The following is a 20,386-nucleotide window of genomic DNA, read 5'->3' on the forward strand; positions in this document are numbered from 1 at the left end:
GTTTGGAATTTATCCCAGACCGCTGCATCGACCTTCCACCGGGGGGCATGTGGTGGAGACTCGTATTGTCTTGTTGCTCTCAGTAGTACTGGGAAATGGTCGCTCCCGTAAGGGTTTTTTATAACTTCCCATTCAAGTTCTGAAAATAGAGACGGGGAAGCTATGCTAAGATCAATAGAAGAAAAGGTTCTATTTGCGATACAGTAAAATGTAGGTTCCTTCTTATTCAGGAGACACGCACCAGAGGAAAAAAGAAATTGTTTAACAAGACGGCCTCGCGCATCGATACGAGAGTCGCCCCACAGACTGCTGTGTGCATTGAAATCGCCAAGAACAAGATAAGGTTCTGGCAATTCGTCTATAAAGGACTGAAATTCATGTTTGTGTAAGTGGTAATGTGGGGGTATGTAAAGCAAACAAATGGTGATGAGTTTGTTCAGAAGGACAAGTCGAACTGCCACTGCTTCAAGGGGCGTTTGTAGCTGCAAACGTTGACATGCTATGCTTTTGTGAATTACAATGGCAACACCGCCTGATGATGCGAGAGCATCATCGCGATCTTTACGAAACGTAACATACTGTCGGAGAAAATTTGTATGTTTCGATTTTAAGTGCGTTTCCTGTACACACAGCACTTTTGGATTGTGTTGGTAAAGAAGTTCTTGGACATCGTCGAGGTTCCTAATAAGGCCTCTGACGTTCGATTGAATGATTTGTGTATCCATAATGAAAGTAAATTGGTGCTGTGTGTACAAAAAGGAAGTGTTGCCTTAGATTACAGAGCCGTTTGCGGCGCTGTAATTTTGGTTTTGTCTTTTCTAGAGCGGTCCAAAGAGTTTGGCCGCTCTTTAGGTGCTGGTTGCACCACCTTGCTTGGGGTAGTGTCCATAGCCTCTTGTGAAGCGCTGGACACTCGCTCTAACGAGCGATGTGTACGTCGTGTAGCCTTCGCCTCGAGGGACGAAGGCTGTGGCCTCACCAGCCCGGAGGCCGATGGAACCTCCTTAGCCTCTGAGCTGCGATGGCTGCTGCCAGCGCTAGTAGAGGCCTTTGGTGTGGTCGATTTCGAGGGAGGCAGGGCAGCCTCAGCTGCTCCCACCATGGGGGCGGGTGGAAGTCGCCTCAATACGCTACGCGTGCCTTGGGCGACCGCCGGGGTCCGTCGTGGTGCTGCCCCCTGTTGCACCACTTCGGCAAAAGAAGTTTTCATCGAAAATGCAGGTGAAAGACGCTGTCGTGCTTCCCGGAAACTGATATTTTCTTTGACTTTGATAGTAATGATCTCCTTTTCTTTCTTCCAGGCTACGCAAGATCTGGAATATGCAGGGTGGCTGGCATCGCAGTTCGCGCAATGGGCCTCAGCAGTACAGTCATCAGCAGAGTGATCTTTTGTAGCACATTTCGCACAAGTTAGTCGTCCTCGGCAGCTTTGAGAGGCATGACCAAACCTCTGACACTTGTAGCAGCGTCGTGGATTTGGAATGTAGGGTCTAACACGCAGTTTGAGGTAGCCTGTTTCTATTGCATCCGGGAGTGTGCTAGAGCCAAAAGTAAGTACTATGTGTTTGGTTGGTAGTTCTTTGTTATCGCGCCTGATTTTTATGCGTTGTACATTTATAACATTTTCTTATTTCCATCCATTCAGGAGTTCTTCATCAGTCAAATCCATGAGGTCGTCGTCTGAAACCACACCCTTGACGGTGTTCATTGTTCGGTGTGGACTAACAGATATGGTTTTATCGCCAAATGCCACCAGGTTTGTTAGTTTCTCGCACTGCATCTTGTCTTTTACTTCAATCAGAAGGTCCCCAGTTGCCATCTTGGTGGCTTTGTAGCCACTTCCAATTACCTCCGTGAGACATTTTGACACCAAGAAGGGTGAAATGTTTGTTGCTTTTTTATGAGTGTTTTCACAGTGAATCACATGATACTTTGGGAATGTGTCTCGTTTCTTCAAAAAGAATTCAAAGGTTGCGTTGGTGCGCCCCCTTTTTGGGGGACGATCAGGTGAGAAGGGTTTCGAGGGTCCCATGGAATGAGTTGTTTGTTCGGTATCAATGCCAGTCACCCACCACCGAGCCCAACGAGGGGACACGGCAGAGATTGTTATGAAGCAAGCACTGCCATGCCAACTGTACATTGTTACTATAACCGCATATGTTATAATCAAGGTAGATCATAACACACAAGGTTAACCCTTGCTGCCAGGAATGTTGGAAGTAAATGGAAGAGAGAAGAATACAGGAAAGATTGAAGGTGAGAGGGATAGGCGAAGATTGGAGAGAGAGAGACAGGAAAAGGCAACTACCGTTTTCCCCCGGGTGGGTCAGTCCGGGGGTGCCGTCTACGTGAAGCGGAGGCCAAAGAGGTGTGTTGCCTCCACCGAGGGGCCGTAAAGGTCCAAACACCCGGCATCGGCTCAACCTCCAGGATCCTCTTTTCCCCGGACACGGCTAAGCCGCGCACGGCTACACGCGGGAGGGGCCAACCCTCATGTGCTCGGGTCCGTGGTGTCGCAACACACCAAACGCCTGCTGACGCAGACGCCCCTGCGGGAATTGATTGCAGTGGAGGCCACCGATAAAGAAAGTGCACTTCCAGTGGCTGTTCCTGCGGCAGGTGCCGCATACAATTGGTGCAGCATTCCTGTGGCATCTGCAGGGCCATCGTCCCCTCCAGGGGGACTGTTTTCTCCTGTTGATGGGCAGGTGAGGCCGAATTTTTCTTTCACTTTGTCTTCATAGATATGCTTTCCAATGAAATTTCAAAGAAAAAACATCTTTGTATCATCAACTATTGCGACGTCAGGAAGGCAACGTTAGTGTGCATACATGGTTGACTCCCAGTATAAACACATCGGCCTCAAGAAAAGTCACCCTCGTGTTTGTTACTTGTAGGACAAAGCTTGAGAATGGGTTAGCTTGAACTATGAAACTCGTCATCAGTACAAAAAGGGCCATGGGAAGGTGAGATACTGCAGTGCAAAAGTGCTGAACTTCAGAATTTTCATTCAAGTAGTACACACATTAACATAGGGAGAGATCAGCAGGATATGATTTCCGACAAAATTTTTTGTCCCATGCATAATTCTGTGAAGCTTCCCCACAACCACTTTGCTCGTCAGGTGCATAATTATGTAAAATGAGCTCAAGTGTGTAGGCATCAATAGCAATGAGAAAGCAAGTTGCCCTGAACTACCCCTAGTTAAATTTTAAACTCTGGTGCTTTCAGTAAATCTCGTAATTCACAGTTCTCCCATGCCAATGCAATTCCTTGCTTTAGCTGCACTTTGTATTGTAGAAAGAGGGCGCGCGTCAGGAGTGGTGTGGAGCGAGAAACAGCGGTAGCTTATCGGTGGTTGTAAAAGCACCATCTGAAATACTCTTGCGGCTTTGTTTATCTGCACTACAGTTCTCAATGATAACCGTCCTGGATATAACAAATTATCTGCTAGAATGTTTACATTTTATTGCATTTGCAGTTTTTTGACCATATCTCTATAGAAAGTGCGTCCGCATATAATGAACATATTCAATAGCGCTGTACTATTACAACAAACATTCCAAACCCACTTGCTGTAAAAGGAGGGCGCACGTCAAGTTCTGAACTATGGAATTGCGACAGGACTTGGCGTGCGGCAGCGTTCCACACTCCAGTTAAATCTTGACAAAGACACAACCTCCAAGACGAGTGAGCACCACACCTGGATTGCAGAAGCCGCAAGGAAATTGACTTGTTTTCCATTATGTAAGGGTAATAGTGCTTTCAAGGCATCCCTCCAATGTGCTTCAGAACAGGCCGTGCAGTGTACAAAGGCGCTGGCCTTGGAGAATGGCTCGCGTGGCTTTTTTAAGTCGTGTGCTGTGCTGTCCTCTGTGTGGCACCGCTTGCAATATTGGAGGCCACAATGAATGGAACTTATTCTTGTACTGTTGTATGAGCAGCACTATACTTACTTGAACCAATGTTTTTGCTTTTCCGTCGATTTCTTTATTGCAAGGTTAAACTATAATACAGGCGAACTCACTTATAACAGTGTTCAAGTGCCACGAAAATTCCATTCTTATAACCAAGTTGCATGAAACAAACCAAAATAATGGAATTGCAGAGCTGTTGTGAGAAAACTACAATGGCGGGGAGGCCACTGCCCCTCCCCACCACCTTCCTCCATCCGGCTGCTGATTGTGTTGACTCGTTTCACCGTTTAACTCTGCTTCCTGCGCACTCTGATCGTGTGTAATAAGTTGCGGATGTTGGCATTCAATGGCACTGCTATATTAAACGGATTTCACGGGACCGAAACAATGTCCGATTGAAACAATAAACAAATGCTTTCTACGTCAACACGCTTGTATTTACTGAATGAATCAGCAGAATACTGTTTCTATTTTGCGCAAAAGCACTGTGGAAGTAGCAATTATTAGCATCTCGTGACTGATCATCGCTCGCAGCGGCGAAGACCTTGCAACTTCTGTCACAGTGTGGCCGCGGTGCGCATTTTGATCTGAGACACGCTTTTCATTACCGAGCGCGCATTTTGATTATTTTTTCGCCTTTTTTGCCCATCGTGATATAGAAAGTGCTCTTCATCCTCGACAGCTATGCAGTTAGTCAAAACGAAACTACCGTTTGCTGCAACTGCGGACAAAATGGCGGTCGCTATCGACGCGATCATGGATGGCGACTACTCGGTTATGAAGGCATGCCGTCGACGCGTTTACTCAGTCAAAGCGAAACTACTCTTTGCCGCAACCACTGCAGACGAAATCGCGGCCGCTATCGGCGTGATCATGGATGGTGACTACGCAGTCATAAAGGCACGCGGCCAACGGGGTGCTATGCGCGGCAGTGAATGCAAGAATAAAGCCCTTAAAGGCAGAAATAGGCACGAAGCGGTCTGGCATTGCTTTCTTTCCAGTACGATTTTCACTGATGACTGCGCTCCGCCAGCCCAGTGCTATCAGCGCAGTTGGCGTGGTCCATTTGTGTTTCGGAGGGTAGCATGGCGCAGAGCTCTGGGCGCAGCCCATTCGTGTTCGGAGAGGTGGAAGGTCACTGGGACAGAGGTGCGCGAGGCTGGCGATGCAATGAAGGATGGAAAACAGGGCGCGGCGGCGTGTAGCGGCTCAAATTTCTTTTATTTTTTTATTTTCAAGGAGTTCGCATTCTATTCACTTTCACCACGGACACCCAGTAGCCAGACTTTATCGTTGTAACCGATAATGCGGCATGGGGGCATTGTAATAAGCGGGTTATTTCACCGTAGAAAACATACAAAAGTTGACCGTGCAGCAGCTTCTCATTGTTAAAACCGGTATCGTGGGTTCGACTGTATATGTCTGCTTGCTCACACAAGGTGGGCAAATTTTATTAGTTTAGTAACACTTGCATGTATTTGTACCTTGTTTTATACAATATTGTTTTATACAAGTGTGCTTTAGTGTTAAGAGTACTGGTCAAAGAAAAAATACTTCATATCTATTGCAGCTACAGATTGGTGCCCATTTTAAAATGCCACTAAACAAGTGGCAGTTCATTCTAAAGTGCACATCTGATGCGAAGTGCACTTTAGATGTGGCACGCCACTTGTGGACCCCTGCGGAAGCTAGCGAAAGAAACCTGACTGGGCAGGCCTGCCGGACGATTTCAGACTCTTCTGGAAAGATTACGGCAACGCCAGAAAAAGTGGACGCTGTCATGAGTAAGTGAGCAGTCAGCTGATTTAAGAAACACTATATACTCTATATCTGAAAGTTATCTGTATGATTAGCGTTGATGTGTACATAGAGCGAAAAGAAAGTCCAAAGAAAGAATTATGCCAGTGCCTATCGTCAGTGCCTATAGCTTATTACAGAAGTGTGATTTTAAGCATCTGATGGTCTTTCAAAAGTGTAATGTAGACTTCACATGTGTAATCATAGTTTTCCATGCTGGAGCATTGATTTCACTGTTGTTGAAGAAATCTTTGTGAAGAAAATTATTTGGGTTCTACATAACTTGGCAAATTGTGTAATCTGGAAAGAAGCTTCTTAAGCGTCTGCCTTTTCAATGTTTTGACTGTGGTAAATTGATTTGCTGGGCTTCACAATCGGCAGCATTCACAGCCACGCAATTTTTAAACACACGTACCTTTCTGATTATTTAAATTGGTTGAAAGATATGGCCTATCAGCACTTTCAGCTTACTTTCAGTGGTATCATTTTATTTCGGCATAGAAATGAATTAATACACAAAGAGCACCTCACACATTCGTTCCATGTACGTTATGACATGAATATCTGAGCTTGTCCTGCCAAAGCCGCCTATAAATTGGGCATCATGCAAAGTTCAAGCACTCGCTGCCAGCCTGGATTAGAACGGACGACCATATAGTGTAGCTGTAACTGGGATTTTTTTCTGCGCAGTTTCAATTGTTTTATGAATCTAAGTGCCAGCAACTAAATATATATATATATATATATATATATGTGTGTGTGTGTGTGTGTATATGTATGGCTATGCTAAGGTTATGACCCATCTCAACTACTGCACATAATACAGGGCGCAAGCAACATGTAACAGTAGCAGATGACACAGTGGACAAATCAGGGAGCTAGTGCCTTGCAGCTCGCCAAATCCGACAGGAATTAGGGCGGTCGAAGAGCAGACAAATTATGCAAAATTGGAAGCCTGAAATCCGTCCTATAAGGCTTCGGTGCAGCTGCCATGTGACTGAACTTTGCAGTCAAGCCAACCTCTCGACGAGGAGAGATGCGGCTTTGGCAAAAACCTATGAAAATCTCGTACAACTCAGCAAAACAGTGTGAAGCATGTGTATGCGTTCTTGCATTGCAACTAAAGCTGCTCTGGCATGTGTGCCGGGTAGCATGTTCACATGTAATAAATCATGTGCTGCATTTTAATATCTGAAACTTTCATTGAATCTTTTGCTTGAAGTGATTGCAGCAAATTTCCTACAAATCGTAAAAAAATTATTTCTACATTTATTGCACTTTTTCAGACTGCCTTGAGAAGTATATTGAGGTGCATCCCTTGGGGCCACCAGCACCACCTCCAGAGCACCGCCTTGCTTCTGTGAGGAAGCACCTGCGAAGCTTCTTCATTGAAGCTGGCCGGCAGGGCAAACGATTGAGGCAACAAAAGAAAACAGAGGCCTAGACAGCATGTATTTTGTAAATAAACTTATCAAGATTTGCAACCTATTATGGATACATTGATTCCATATGGCATGTACATGTAGCCGCAAACTTGGCCACATGTAGATACAGACTGCACACTTTACGAGAATCAAGACCGCATGAATATAGCCCATCATGAGCTTTTCAACTTCAGTGGCTGCTCCTTCAATCCATTGCACACTTTGCCCTTGACCTGCTGTGCCCACTGTCATATCCATGCCGCCAGCATCACCCAGCATGGTGCCAGTGTCACCCAGCATGTTGCCAGCACCACCAAGCATGCTGCCCATCACCCAGCATCACCCATGATGCTGCCCATCACCCAGCATCACCCAGCATGCCCATTACCATGATTCCACCGTGATGATGGATGATGGATTCCATCATGCCCGGCATCGGGCAAATTTTCAATAGGGAGCTTTCTCTCCCGCGCGTACATCGAGCGAGTTCTCAGTGTCGTTGCACGCGCCTTCTCAAATAAACGAGGGAAGGTTAGCGACGGAAATTTCGACAAGCAATTCTTCGTGAAGATTGGCAACATGGGAAGGCTTGCAGAGGATCCGCAATGAAAGATCCAGGTCAGGTTGTTCTATTTACTGTATTCGCACAATGTTAATAAGCATAGCGACGAAAGTAACGTTAAATGAATCGAGTACTTTTTACTGATGACTCAATTACTTTCGCGGGGAAGTAATTGGCAATCCGAATTATTATATTTTTGAAAGAAGTGATTTTAATTGCAATTGCTCACTCTTCTTCTGTAACGTGCCTAAGTCTGTTTACAATACATGTGAAAGATAGCACATTGGCCGTGACATAATCCTTCGTTATAGAGATCATTTCACATAAAGGCATTCGTTGTAGAGGCGTTTGACGGTTTAATTAGTTTGTCCTGCTCGTGATAATGATAAATTTGAGAACTTTAAGAAAAAAAGACACACGACAAGTAAGGCGCTAAAGCAATTTTCTTTAATCTAACACAAAAAATTTAGTGTAGCTTGCACTGGAGGTGCTGTGTTAAAGAGACATTGGACCTGATGGGCACCTAGCTAGTCCTGAATTTTGGGCTGGGCTAAGCACTACCAAGTCATCCCCAGCATTTTCCGCAATTTATTGAGTGTCGATCGATTATTGATTAGCTAGTGATTAGCTAGCGATTGGCTATCGCAAGGTATTGGCCACGTATTTGGGCTAGAATAAGCCCTACCAAGTGTTCCCCACCCTTTTCCGAAATTTATTGATTATTGTTCGATTATCGAGTATCTATTGATTGGCTATCAATGATTGACTAAGCTTAACTAGTCCCAACCATGCTTTGCTAGACTTAGCCAGGCTCAGCTTCGCTAGTTTACAGCGGTATGTGCCGTTGCGCTTGGACCCTTTCTGCCCGACCGCCAGGATCGGCCCACATTTTTTGTGGACGACTAACGGATTAACGGCCGGCTTAAACAGCTCCGCTGTTAAAAAAAAAAACTTTATTTTCTTTGGGGCGGCGTTATTACTCGGACTGTTTCCTTTTTGTGTATATCGCTTGTCCCAACTAAATGTCGTAACGAATTAAGCCCGGCCCACATGGAGTGAACTTTCACGGCGAAATTCTCGCGGCCCACACCAGCGCGGCGGAACGCCAGCGTGCCGCCGCCATGGTGCACCCACATGCGGCGAAAAACAGGCAGCCGCCGCCACGATTTCATTGTTGCTAGAAACAGCGTGATTCCATTCCCAGTAAAATGCAGTGAAAAAATAGTTTTTTATCTACAACTGAACCATATTGGTCGCGCCTGGACAGCTGTGATATGTCGATCATTGTACGCGATGCGCGCAGCTTTTGTCGCCATATTCACTCAAGGCTCTTTGGCTGGCTAGCCGATTTAAATGCGGCGGCAGGAAGTCGGATGCGACCACGGCCCGATTGGTCGGCGCTCACAGCCGTCATTCGCCGCTTCCGGCGAGCGGTTGACCGCCTGCGAACATATCTGGCCCGCCTTGATCAACGGGGAAAAGCCGCCGGCCGCCGGGCGAACGCTGCGCGCGGCCGTTCGCCAGTTTTTCGCAAGAAAATCACTCCATGTGGGTTGGGCTTTAAAAATTAACGGAATGTATTACCCGAACGGTAATCAATGTGTGTTGATCGGCGTGGCTGATGCTAAAGTAAGGCGTCTGTTTTTTTAGTTCTTTAGTTTTAATTATTGAACATTGAATTATCATACCTAATTGATAAGGCCTCAATGCAAAAGTTGTAGAGGATGTCGACAAATGAAAGCGTTTAAAGGAGCCTGGGTCTTCCATGCTGTTTATTTTCTTTATTTTCGACGAAAAAAAGTACGACTAACTGCAAGGGGCCCTGCCACCATTTTATACCCGTAAAGGTCTGCATCACAACGCGTTATTTGTATTTGGGAATGTGTAATGAAGCTGGCCATTGTTTCTTGGAATCTACGTTTCACTTTCGTGCTATAATCAATTCGTTTGAATGATGGATTGATCAATTTTCCATTTGTCGATTACTTGTCCGGCCAACGAGACATTTGCTGTGGAGGAAGAAGAGAAAGTTGACGTGCTGCTCTTGCGGGGCCCGTTCAACAGTTTTCTTTGACTGAAGACAAGAAAAGCCTCACACTAGCAAAATCAACAGACTTTATACATCTAAATTATTCTTGGAATCGACAGTGGTGTCCCAACCGGCAATTCGAAGTAACATTTACAAAACTGCGTTGCCGTATTCCACAACTAAATTTTTACTTGCACAGATGTGGTCTGGCGGCATCACCATTATGCTACCTCTGCAATGAACCAGAATCCATCGATTACTTTTTATTATCCTGTCGGCGGTTTTCTAGTCATCGACAACGATGTTTAGAAATCCCACTTCGTAATCTAGGACTGCCGTTAAGCAGTTCAGTTTTACTCTCACTTGGAGCCACGGTGTTAGGATATGGCCATGGGAATGTTTGCCGAGCCATTTATAACTTTCTATGTGACACAAAAAGATTGCCTTATTAATATTTTCCCATTGTTACGTGATTGCTTTATTTATCCTTCAATAAATTATAGCTTTAGCAAATTCAAAAAGTAAATCACAAAACCACAATTATATTATTATTATTATTATTCAAAATCTATGTATTTCCTTTGGTGTATTTAATTTATTATTAAATTCATAGTACTATTCCTATTCAGGCAAGGCTGACTAACTTAGTATAGACTACTTAATTCTTTTATTATTGCTTTATTTCTAATTTTCAATTAGTCATTTATTTTTATTCTTATACTTATGTATTTATAAATTAATTTATTTTAAATTTCTATCAAAATACCACCCGGTTCGTGGCCTATCCCCCTCAGAGGGTTGTGCCAAGTGTTGAGGCATCATCATCATCATCACCCGTTCGACTCACGAGCACGCCCCATCAGGTGGAGAATGCAGACTGACCGGACGACAGCCCCGGCGCCTTCGGCCTCATCTCCTCCCAGCAGAGGGCCATCGGGTCCTGGTGATACCGGAGTCACCGGAGTTATGACTCGCGCACGCTCGGCCAGGCTAAGGAAGGCAGGGATTATTCCAGAGCTTTCGGCGAGTGTTCCAGAGCTACCGGCACCGAGGCGACGGTGCGGTGTGGCCACGGCGAAGACGACGCGGAAGGAGAATGCTGAGGGCCCGCCACCGGCTGCACCAAGTGATCCTCAACGCACGCCTCAGAGTTAAGTGCCCTTTGCTGTGCTTCAAGCGCCAATAACGTCCAAGTGCCGCCCGGTGGCCATTTTGGAGACCTGCTTATCCAGGGCGAACACCGACCAGCAATTCTACAGCGACCGCACCAGAGTGAAACGCCGGTTATTCTTGCCGGCCTAACTTAAACGCTATAACACCGGCTGCGATCTCGGGTCAAGCAGCAGTGAGCTGCCGTGCCGTCTGAGAAATAAAACCACTTTGTCTAGCGCTTTCTTTCTTTTTTCTATTGTTACTGTCATGGTAATGTATTGAAGTTTTGTGAACGCGATAACAGGCAAGATAACCAACGAAAAGCTTCATAATTTCGTTACCAACTGCCGTCCAAAATTTGAACTGAAATTTGTGTGAGAATGTGCAATCGCGAGCTAGATGCGTTAACGTCTGCTTCATTGTGCAGCTCGGGGCGCAGCGGACGCGATTTATTGAAAAAGCAAAAAACTTTAGGCGACCATAATGTTCCCTTTAAGCGTCTTTAATGGCGCTGGACCCTAGACCTGAGGTTAACGCACGTCCTTCTCCTACCACACCCAGAGGAGTAACTGATGACGTGTTCTAACGCGGGCTCCGCCACCGCGTTAGGACAAAAACAGTGAATGGCTCATACCCCCTTAAGCAATGGCTTATACCCCCGTTAACGCGGCCTCCTCATTACGACGACAGAAGAGAAGTGAAATTCTACGCTGGAATGATAAGCGGCAACGCAGCCAGCTGAGGAAGAAGTCGACGACGCTCGAGCTAGTTTTAATTCATGGCATTATTATTATAAATTATGCAGTTCAGGAAAATTAATCTGTCTGTTGTTCTGATTACTAAATTGCACATTAACTGTAGTTTCAGAATGCATATCTAAAAGTTCAGGTGCTCAATTCTTGGCCAATCCCCCGGAGTGGGCACGAGCCATGTGCTGAGGACATCATCATCATCATCGTCATCATAATTGCTGATGATACTACTATTAACTTGAAACATTACCTCTTGTTAGATGAGTTTTTGTTATTCCCACGGTTTCGGAGACACCAACTTCCGGTTGCCTGATCGAGGCCGACTTCCAATGTGCTCCTTGAGAAACATAATGTCGCTAGGTGCTAGCGCGATAAAACACAATTCTAGTTCAGGCACAACATGCGATGTAGCCGCCTTAATGATGAATATCTCATTTATGAAAGTGCTTTTTCGACCGTGCTATTGAGCAATGGCTAGCTGCTCTTTTCCGTCTCCATGAAGGTTAGCTCATCTGTGATTGGGCATCCGATGCTCGAGTAAAAAGGCACATGGCTCTGTAATACTGCTTCAACGTAGACTTTCTTACCAAAGCGCATTTCTAACCTCGGTCACCTTGGCGACTTCCCGAATGAAACCAAGACAGTCATGTACGAATAGTGTATCGTGGTGGTTACGTAAGTATTTAATGACTTCAACGGATGATTTCGTATTACACTGATGTCAACCTGCAAAAAAAAGAAACACCACCATAACGTTTCAGTGGGTATATAAAAGTCGTGGAACCCAAAAGACATTCCGCAGTAAAGCCAGACTAGGTGCTTCGTGAGCGACTGTCGTACAGGTGGCACCACGGAGGCGATTTGAGTTTATGGAGAATTGTTGCACTCCAGTGGTGGCTGCGTATGGGGCGGCTGAGCGCGGGCTCTATCTTCAGGCAGCACGAAGGTCAATTCGCTCCCTGATGCTGCCGCTCTTCCTCACGTAAGCGTGTTGACAAAGTGTCCGTGGTCATCGAGTGAAATGTGTTTGTTTGCCTCTGCGGACGTGACACCAGGCTTTTCAATTAAGTTTGTAAGCGAATGTTTTCAAAGTTATAAAAACTATAATTACTTCATATATCTGCCTAATTCATATAATTTGCAATCGCAATCCATGCGTCGCCTTTCAAGCGAAACTGAGGCTTCTTTTAATACATACAGGACATTGGAAATTTTAAATCTGCAATAACAAAAATTGACTAGGGATCGCGTTCTCATTCAAAAATGACTCACAAAAGGTTAGATCGTTCAAAAATAGTGCAATTTTTATTGCGATAGCAATTATATGGACACTTCAACCGGATTTCTGCCGTTGGCGTCGCCGTCGCCGTGAGGTTCCGCATAGATAAAATCTTCGCCGCGCGCCGTATGCCCCAGCGGAAGAGTGCGGGGACGCGCGCTATCACGGAGAGCGAACGCACTCAATCTCCCTCGCGCAAGCAAGGAAGCCGAAAGCCAGCGCCACAGGGAGCAAGGGCCGGGGGGGGGGGCACTTCTCTGCCAACTACCGCGCTCTTCGCTCGTCCGCACAGCATCTTATCTCTCCCACGCGCAAGCAAGGAAGCGGGAAGCCAGCGCCGGAGGGAGCGGTGTGGGGGGGGGGGGGGGGGCGCACTTCTACGCTGCCAACAACCGTGCTCGTCGTTCGTTCGACCGCACCGTCTCTTATCTCCACACGGCTCTGACCTTTATGCGCCGTGCATTCGCCGCTCAGTTTCCGTTGAAGCGATAGACCGCACGTACCTTCGCCCGCTGCGCGGCGTATGCGCTCGCTGCCAGCGTTTTGACAGTCGTTGGCTGCAGTCATTCAGTGTGCTCTATTCATGTTTGTTTGTGCGCGCTCACACCACGCTTGTTCATTCAGTTAGTAATAGTCGGGCCACATTTTCCAACGCACGCTACACATGCAATGCTGCCCAGATCGGCAGTGCAGCACTACAGGTGTGTCCCTTCGCACGCGCTGCCCACGGTAAGCGCTTCTCATCAACACCACCTTTTCACACGCGCCTTCTCGTGGTCATCGAGTCTCTCTTCATGTCGGTCTACTTACGCCGCAGCACACCTTCTTACTTAATCAGCTCATGTTTACTACAATTCATATTGCTACCAAGGCCGCTCACCTTACTTCGTATGACATTGCTGTGTTGCTATCGCATTCATTGCTTCGCCCTTAGGGCGAAACTGTGACATTTTTTAACAATATCTACGCGTACACTTCCCCTTTCGCCTGCAAAATTGTGTGGTGCTGGTGTGGCTGATGGAGAAATAAATACGACGTGAAAGTGACGCCGTATTACTGCTGCAAACAAATATGTAACGTAACTTTCCTGGGTCAACCTTGTGTAGTTCGCTCAAGAACACGACAGATGTGCGAAGTAGATTTATTTATTTGTGTTTAGTGCAGTCGATTGTGAATAAAAAAGATGCATACCACGAAGTCAGGAAGCAAGACAGAGGGGTAAAAAGTTCTTATGTAGAGTGTGGCACCCTGAACATTCGGTTGAAAGACGAGATTGAAAAAAATTCGCAGAGGCAGACTGGACACCCATAACGCGGGATAAGGAGAGTTGCAGAGGAATGTGAAAGGCCTTTGTACTGCAGTTGACTCAAACAGGCTAATGACGACGATGATGTCTTGTGTGGTGTAACCTGCGAAGCAAGGTGCTATACGGCAAGTTTACGCCAGCCACAGTCTTACTGCCATAGCCGTCGTCTGAATAATCAGGGTCGCTGAGGCAGCGCAGGTTACGTAGTCTCATGGCGACAAAGCGGCACATCACTTTTCTCATTGCGCTTTGGGGGTGAGTGCACTAAGTTGGGGGCAGAGAAATGGATCGCTCCGTAAGCCTCAACAACGTTTTGATTGGATAACTGAAATGATAAATGTCCCCTTCCTATGAAAATGTATTTACCACACTTTTGCAGGAAGAAACAAAGTGCAGTCCTATACGGCTCACATACACCAGATTTCTAAAGCCTTGCTTGTACTCGTTGAGCTGCACGAGACCATGCTCCTCAGAAGCGTCATGATCAGTGAGGGTTTCTGTGCCGGTAGAGCATGGTTTGTTAGTAGAGACAAGGGCCTCACCACATACCCGGCCAAGTGAGAAACAATGTCACTTTCTACTGGAGGCAATGGCCCAATCTCTGTACAGTCATCAGCATACGATGAATCTTAGATTCTGTCTGCAGTACTTGTACATCTGCAGAAAATCAATGCACCAGCTAGTTGCTGTCGGCAGCTCTGAGCTTTTAGGTAATCTTTTAGGCTCTGAGCATATAGGAACTGATACGATTCTGAGTGCATTTTGGACGTCATATGCACACGGGCATAGGAGAGATCATTCGGATCACCGATAACAGGTTCCCGAGACAATTTTCGGTCACCCTTCTTCAAAAGAAGAATGCGCAGCCACTTTTCTTCAAAATATCATTTGATTGAAGCACTAGAGCAGTGGACATAGCACCCCAGCGTGGCGTGGCTTCCACACCATTTGATGCCAATGCCTAAGCTCTCACCGACTTCGACAGCGAATTGCAGCGTTAACATTGCCTGTTCGTATTTACGGTTATTTGATAAACTCAGAGCAACAACTGGTACCGCGCAGTCATGATTGTGTACCACTTGAAAAATCATTTCGAACAACCAGACTGTTCCAGTCTCGGGCGGCAACTTCTTCCTGTCCACAATGTACCTCATAGTGGCAGATGCCCTACCCGAAGCTTTCCTACTCAAAGAGAAAAATAAAAGGCTGTGTACTGTGTAATGTGCGACAAGTAATGTTATTTTATGTCTGAGCTGTTTGTGACGTGTTTTAGGCTTCAAGCACTCTTCGAACAATTCTTGGTAGAACCATAAATGTTACGCAGGGCATGAAATCATTTACCGATTTTTGTAGTAATTATACTTCATATGTGAGAAAACCATGTTTGGCACGTCTATGTTTGTACACTTTCACTTTGGGCAACTGTATTTGAATACAATCGCGGTGACTGATAGTATCGGAAACAAAACTCAGTTCCACTAAGTATCGAATGATCTTATCGATTTTCGTCCTTTATTAGCGTATTCTCTGCCTAGTACTAGCCGTTTCCGCTTAGGCTGATGTCCAAGAACTCCTCGGGGAGATGTTTTTTCCCCTTGGACGGCTTCTCTTCCTACTCATCAGATACCTTCGAATTTCTTCTCACGCAGCAGTGTAACCAACAACCCCGTGGCAATTGTGCCGTCGAATGGAGGCTTCATCAGATGGAATAACCCTCAGGCTATCCAGGAGGCTCCTCATGCTGCTACTCCATTATACCAGACCATCTTGGACGTAAGGCATTTCAGTCGTGGAGGCATTGTTTGTAGGTCGCCCGACCAGACATGTGTTGCGGACTTAGTGAAGTGCACATTATTCGCTGCTACTCCACTGAGTACCTTTATCCCAACTCACCTCACGCGCACCAAGGCGGGTACGAGGTGTCGACCCAGGCCTAACTCCGGCAGAAACATTTGGAAAAGCTAGCTGCGGCTGGCGTGATTGCCGTATATCGCTGCAATCAAGTTGTAGATAATAACAGTGTACCAACAGAATCAGTGATGGCCACTTTTGCTGGCACTTCTGCCCATCAGAGATCAAGATATGGCCCCTTGTATTCAAAATAGAACCACTTCCACCGCGTCCGCTTCAATGTCGCAATTGCTGGTAATTTGGCCATAGTATCGGTGGGTGTAAATCAAGCCAATGGTGCTGCACATGCGGGGAAAGTCACGCTCCAAGTGATTGTTCTTCCGAAAACGCACGAGGCTGCCTTTGTGATGGAAACCTTCCGGCTGATTACTCCAACTTATCTGTGCGGGCCGAAGAAATACAGATACTAGAAGTCATGGCTAAAAGACGTTGCTCCAGAAGAGAAGCTATACATTTTGTAAAAGAAAGAACATTTGGCTATGCTGGAGTTGCAGCTAAACCGAATACAGTACCTGATTCATCTCTCACTGCAGCTATAAAAATGTTCAAAAGGTAGAGGGTAAGGCAATGAATCAGTTGTTGGTGAACCTTGGTGAAAGCATCGCATGGGCTATTTTTTCGCATGAAAGCGCTAAAGCAGGCTACTGGCTAAATGCTCTGTTGCAAATCAGCTCATAAATTCGGAACAACAATCTGGCGATGGAAAGAGGGAAACAACTGTCTCGGGAGATGGCACAGCGTGTAATAGTTTTTCTCCCACTCACTGTGCTTCAGACAACCAGACCAAAGAAGGTTGTGAAATGAAAGACGCAGAACATAATGCTCATGCTCAAAAAAGAGCTACGTCGACAATCAGTGAGGATTCTTCCTCACTCCCCCATCGAAATCTAAGAAATGCCAGTCGAAGTTTACCTTTGAGGCTAGTGTATCAAAGAATTCCCCTTCGACTGCAGTAACTTCATCATAGGATTGTTAAATGTGCTTCAGTATAACTGCCGCTCACTATTATCAGCTTCTGTAGATTTGTTTTCTCTTACTAACGAGCTTAATCCAGATACAATATTATTACAGGAAACTTGGTTGACAACGGAGAAAAACATAAATTAAAAATTTTACGGATCTTTTCGACTAGACCGCCCTACAAGAGGGAGTCGACTTGTATTTATTTCAGCTCAAATATTTCATAAAGCCAGCATTTTATTCTAACTGATCGATCCTGAGTGCCAAATTCTGGCTATAGAAATGACTTCGCCTGGATGTTTCCCAATTTATGTGGTAAATACTTCTTTTACTTCCGCTGTGCAGGACACTCGATTTCTTGACAGTGTTCTAGCTAGCTGTGGGCGGGGTGTTTTACTTACTGGGGATTTCAATTCACATCATGTTTCATGAGGTTTAAAGGCAGATTCGTGCGGTCAGTGCTTGTGGAATTGGTCATTAGATAATGACTTTTTTGTGTGAATTCTCGATCCACTACATTTGTGCGTGGCCAAAATCAGTCTGCAATTGATCTCACATTCTCTAGTCGTAGTCTCTCTGTGTCTTCGTGGTCGACTGCTGATTATGCCTCTAATAGTGATCACCTTGCTCTATCCTTTGGAATACCCGGCTCTATTACAACGACGAATGAACAAGTTCGAACGTTGGTAAACTACACTACTTCTAAGAAGTCCTTGTGGTCTGTGATTTGGTCGCTTTTTGATGCGTGCAATGAACAAAAAATGAAGATTATTTGCTCGTCTCTAAAAAAATTTGGCTAGCAGTTAGAATTCGCGATTCGATCTAATAATGGTTAATCTTACAGTAGGTATTCTTGGTGAAATACGGACAGTACATGCGATTATAAAAGGAGGAAAGCAGCCTGGAAAATTTGGTAAATAACCAGTGTGCAAAAATTAGAGTGATAATAAATTCTACCAAGCTATATTTATATATACAGTTTCTAAAGCGAAAGACGGCTATGATTGCAAAAATTTCGATTACCTATTAAAATCTTAAAACAAGCATGTGTTTTTCAGTTTTCTTCGTAGCAGAAAGATGCTTACGCGTCCGAGTAACATTGACTCGATGATTTTCACTGGAGAAGAAATAACATAGATGTTAGAAGAAATGGCAAAGGGTTTAGAAAACCGATTCACTTCCTTGTTATTGCCATGTACCAAGTTAGGAATCCGCTCCGATGATTTTACTGAGATCACTATGTTGGAACTGGCTACGGCAGTGGAAAGTATGCGACATTCCGCCCCAGGTGCTGAAGGAGTAACCGAAAAAATTATAAAAATATAATTCACGGATCCCCAGATGACTTTTTAGACGTAATTAACTATTCTATTCAGTTTTCATGGATACCTTCCGGTTGAAAACTCGCTAAAATTATTCCGACTCTTAAAAATAATAGTGACGGAATCACGGTTGACAATATTCGACCAATTGGTCTAACTTTCAATTTGGGTAAATTAATAGGAAGGATCCTAAATGTTCGTCCTATAGAATTAGTAGAGGACAAATATGTACTCAGCCCTTTCCAACTTGGCTAAGATCTGGCTGTTCCATTTGGCACGCTCATGTGGACCTGGAAAGCCGGATAAAACTAGCACGACGCCAGAGACGAATTGCAGCTGTAGTATCTTTAGATATATCAAAAGCTTACGATATTGCAGATCACGAAGTTTTATTTAATGGATTAACAAACCTTGATTTTCCAAAATATATAACAAAAACTATACTGAGTTTCTAACTGACCGGGAATTTTATTGTTGTCTGAAAGGCTGTTCATCAAACAGACATAGACCATCGCGTGGGGTTCCACAAGGAGCTCTCACGTCACCTTTATTATTTAATATATTACTAAGCTTGTTATACCTTGTTACAATGACACATATACATGTGTACACGGAGGTGACTGCGTTTTTTGCATCAGACCATGACATCCACTCTTTATATAGTCCATTGCAAACATACCTGTGCGCCATAGAAAATTGGTTACAGAATATTCGCCTCTCCCTTAACGTCAGGAAATGCTCAATTATAGTTTTTCTTTATTAGATCCAACACACAAATTTTACCTACTACCTGCAGAACGTACCTCAGGTATACTCGGTAAAATACCTGGGCATAATATATGATAACGGGCTAAATTGGCGCACGCACATTGAATATATCAATACAAAAGGAGGGCGAGTGGTTGGAATGCTAAGAACGCTTTGCAAGAGTCGATCGGGGATGCGGAGAGACTCTCTTGTGATGATTTATAAAATGTACGTACAACAAATTCTGGAATTTGGATGTGTTCTATATTCAGGTGTGCCGGTTTATAAATAAATCACCTTGTTCTTCTGGAACGGGAAGCTTTACGCCTGTGCCTTGGTTTATCAAGATTCCTTGACAACAATATAGTATAACTAGAAAATCAGTTACCGTCTCTTTTGTGCAGATTTCGGTTATTAACGGTCCAAACATTCTCAAATATGTATGAATTCTCTATAAAATTACAAATCGTTTTATTCCTCAGCCTGCAATATTTTTTAAAATCTTCCTGGCTTCGGTTCTACACTCCCCATGGCGTCTTTGTACAGGCACTTGTTGGTCCCTTAGATGTATGATTATGTGAGATGCCTCCTATTGGCAGTGAGAGAGAGAATCTCCAGATTATTTTGGACGATATTTATCCAAACAACGCAAAGCACTTCTCTTACAATATATTAAATTGGCTATTGCAAAATCACTTATTGGAGCTAAAGATAAACACCGTCATAGCAACAGATACATCGCAGACAAAAGAAAAACCGGGAATTTGAATTTTCTCTTGCGCGTTTGACTGGTTGTTCTCTTTATGACTTCCAGACTACATACCAGTATTTCTAGCTGAGTTTTTGGCGGTTACATTGGCTCGAAGAAAAGTGCACTCATCAATCTCGGAAGTTGTAACAGTAACGGATTCTTTGTCTTTATCTTCAGCTCTCACTAGAAATAGCGGCTCACATATTTCACGTACATTTCATCGTCTAATGTGGTCTCACTTAAAACTAATTCGATTGGTATGGGCGCCTGGTCACAAAGAATTAGTTATCAATGAATTAGCAGACAGCTTGGCGAGAGCTGTCCTTAGTGGTACAATTCTTCCCATCCTTCCTGTATCAGATTCCACAACTGCCGCTAGGTTGAGGATACGGGTAGTCATGCATGACTCTTGGAGCCTGCCAATAACAAATTTAGCTTATTATTTACAACTCCTATTTCCTTGAAACAGACACTTCT

The sequence above is a fragment of the Dermacentor silvarum genome, chromosome 1, assembly GCF_013339745.2.
Source record: "Dermacentor silvarum isolate Dsil-2018 chromosome 1, BIME_Dsil_1.4, whole genome shotgun sequence".
Lineage (NCBI taxonomy): Eukaryota > Metazoa > Arthropoda > Arachnida > Ixodida > Ixodidae > Dermacentor > Dermacentor silvarum.